Consider the following 3,273-nt stretch of genomic DNA (forward strand, 5'->3'; position numbering starts at 1 on the left):
TTGCTGTTGTGACCCAAGGTTTACTTCCTAACCTTGCGAACAAGAAAAACAAAGAAGTCACTTGATCGCAACTCTAACCTTATCTTCCTCTTAACTTATTGTGATAATGTGTTGGCCATAGATCTAAAAATATCTAATGATGTGAAATGCATCCTTGAAACATTGCAAATTTTTTCCTTATCACACTGTCACAATAAAAATAATAGTATGTGAACCAGAGGGTGACTTGCATGGTCACAATATAAAGCATTCTAAGGCATAACATGTAGACAAAGAATATAGTCAATGTTAAATTATTTCATAAAAATCCTAGGTGACCATTGAGTAGCCTATCATTTGAATTTGGTTTTATGGTGGGAGGGCATTTTTGGTTAAGACTCGATGAGACACATTCCTAGTGTTAGCTAAGGTGCATTCTAGTCCCTAAAGATGATGTAAATATTATGTTCCTAAACAATGTAATCTCCATATGGATGAAACAAATGATATAACAATTGATTCTTGTGATGATGAAAATAAAAGCTCATAAGATTGGGAAATTGATCCAAGAACTTTCATGGGCCATAAATTTTGACCCATACATCTATTCTTCTTGAAATTTTCCATGTGGCTTCATTGGGACGAGTTATTTGGAGAGAAACTCATGCCTTTCTTCATATTGGCACCTTTAGAGTTCTAAATAAGGTGTGTTCCTAGTGTCGAGTTTCTTTTTACTATCTCATACATTTTGGTTGCTTGATAAGATGCACTCTGAGTGATTGATAAGGTTTGTCATAGACAAGATTGTATTTTGATGAATGGGTTAACACGAGGGTATGCGAGTTTGATGTTGGGTGTGATCATACCAAAATTAGTGCATCTAATCCCATCAGAACTCTACAGTTAAGCATGCTTGGGCTGGAGTAGTACTAGAATGGGTGACCTCCCAAGAAGTCCTAGTGTTGCACCCTTCTTTTACTTTTTTGAGCATATGGTTGTGTCATTGTTATATTTACACTGATCTCATGCTTTTGAAAGCCCATTTTCAATTGCCCAACCCCTTCTCCTCCCATACCCTAACTCATGTTCATTCTATTCGCAATATGACCAATCAATCAGATAAGGTAAGTTATATGGTTGTTATTTATGGCAACATTTTTTTTTGTAGATTAGTCATGATTATTCATAAAAGAAAATTATCTAAATAATAGACAGTGTTATAGCAACATGGTAGATTTGATGATAGTGGAATACTCTCTTGGAATATTCTCTTACATAGTTAACCAAAGATGCATAACATCATATTGATGATGTATACCAATGCACATGTCTGTACAACCAACTGAGTTCAAGTTATGAAGAAAATAGTGATGCAGTGATGTCATAGCATAGAACAGAGCATGTCAGCAAAATGTGTTAAACAACTTGAATAATTGCTTTAGTTATTATTTCTTTTTGAGCTGACTCTAAGAATAATATGTGAGCCCATTAAGGAAGAATTTACCAATATATTTGGTATAAGTAAAGAACTTCATTTGCAAAGTTAGGGGTAATGTGATATTGCAAAATACATGTGTAACCAACAATTGCAAACTAATGTGAATGTTGTGAAATATAAGTGACAAGTGAATGTGATGTTATGATTTATGATATGAAGCAAGGTCATTTGAGATATGATGTAGATTGATATGTGTGTAGTCATCCTTTGCATGAAGAATTGATAATTAGAATATTTGCAAAGTACAAGAAGTATTTCAGTATTGTACGTATACTTATTTCTTGAAGAACTTATTGTATAGTTGCATGTTAGGGTAGTGGGCTCTTCTTGCACACATTTGTATATGATTTACCAACTCCTAATAGGGTTGAGGGATTCTAACAAGGCCTAGTCTCCTAACAGGGGTTTGGGACACTATACATAATTCATAGACTCCTAACATGGTCAATATCCTTAACTGGATCCTTTATATAGTGAATCGTCTTGTGGGTTCCATCCCCCTGGGGTTTTCCCTTGGCTAGGGTTTCCCTAAATAAAAAAAATGGTGTTATGAGTTCTCCTCTTGTAAGGTTGTTTATTTTGTGTTGCACTATTGGTTCTCTCTTTTATGCATGTGGAAAAGTAATTAATAAAATTCAATTGTAGGCAAAAAGATTGAAAATACTGATTAACCCCTCCTCTCAGTATTATCTATTTATAACAATTGGTATCAGAGCCTACTTATTCAAAAGAGGCTTAATAGCTTGAATAAGATCCCTATGGATATGGAACACTTGAAGAAGAATCTTGAAGAAGCTCTTGAATAGGTTGATCTACTTACATATGAAAAAGATGGCCTTAACGATAGATACAAAGATGCAAAAGCTTACATTTGGTGAACTAAAAGACAAGATAGATGATCTTAAGAAAAAAGGACCTAGTGAGCAAACTAGTGATGATGATATTGAAGATCTAAAGAATGAGAATGAGATCCTAAAACATGAGTTAAAAATAGTTGAAATTAAGCTAAATTTTAAGAAAAATGGAGGAAAGAATGACTCTAAAATTAAAGTTGAAAGTGTAGATCTAAGATCCCAGTTAAGTAAGGTAACATCTAAATTAGAATCTATCAAGTTAGAGCATGCAGAATTAGAGAAATACAACACTATTATGAAAGGTGAGTTGATGCAAACCAAACAACAACTTGAGAAATTATATACTAGCAGTAACAATATTGAAGAACAAATATCTATACAAAGACCTAGTTATGACAAGACTGGACTTGGATTTTTCCTTGGACAATCTGCCAAGAAATCTATTGAGAGAAAAAAACCTAATACTCCTAAATTCAAAGAGGATCTAAGAAAGATAGATGGTGCATCTTAAGACAAAGAGAATTTTACTCACTCTGAGAAATCTAAAGAATCTGATCAAGATAAGGATAACAAAAGAAAGGAATCTCATGCCTAGTGTGATGAACTTGGGCATACTAAAGATGATTGCAAAGGTAAGTCTTTCAAACCTATTTCAAATTTCTATTGTCATAATTGTCATGGATATGGACATTATGTAGTTGACTGCAAGAAACCTAAATTTCATAGTCATAATGTAATAGTAGAATGTCTAGGAACAGTAACCATGTAGGCAATAGAAGAAGATCTCACAATAATGAAAGTGGAGAAAGAAGATAGATTGTTTGTTACAGATGCAACAATCTTGGACACATAGTAAGGAATTATAGAGCACCTAAGAACCAGTATAATGAACCAAGAAGGTATGTACCTATATGCCAATTATGCAATAACTTTTGACACACA

At 33.5% G+C, this 3,273-nt stretch overlaps 1 pseudogene; it reads left to right on the forward strand.

Annotated features, from left to right (window-relative positions):
* Window positions 1-831: 831 nt before the first annotated feature.
* Window positions 832-950, forward strand: LOC149529832 (5S ribosomal RNA; annotated as a pseudogene).
* Window positions 951-3,273: the final 2,323 nt, after the last annotated feature.

The sequence above is a fragment of the Cupressus sempervirens genome, chromosome 11 (genome assembly GCF_028749045.1).
Source record: "Cupressus sempervirens isolate cs-2001-9-10 chromosome 11, ASM2874904v1, whole genome shotgun sequence".
Lineage (NCBI taxonomy): Eukaryota > Viridiplantae > Streptophyta > Pinopsida > Cupressales > Cupressaceae > Cupressus > Cupressus sempervirens.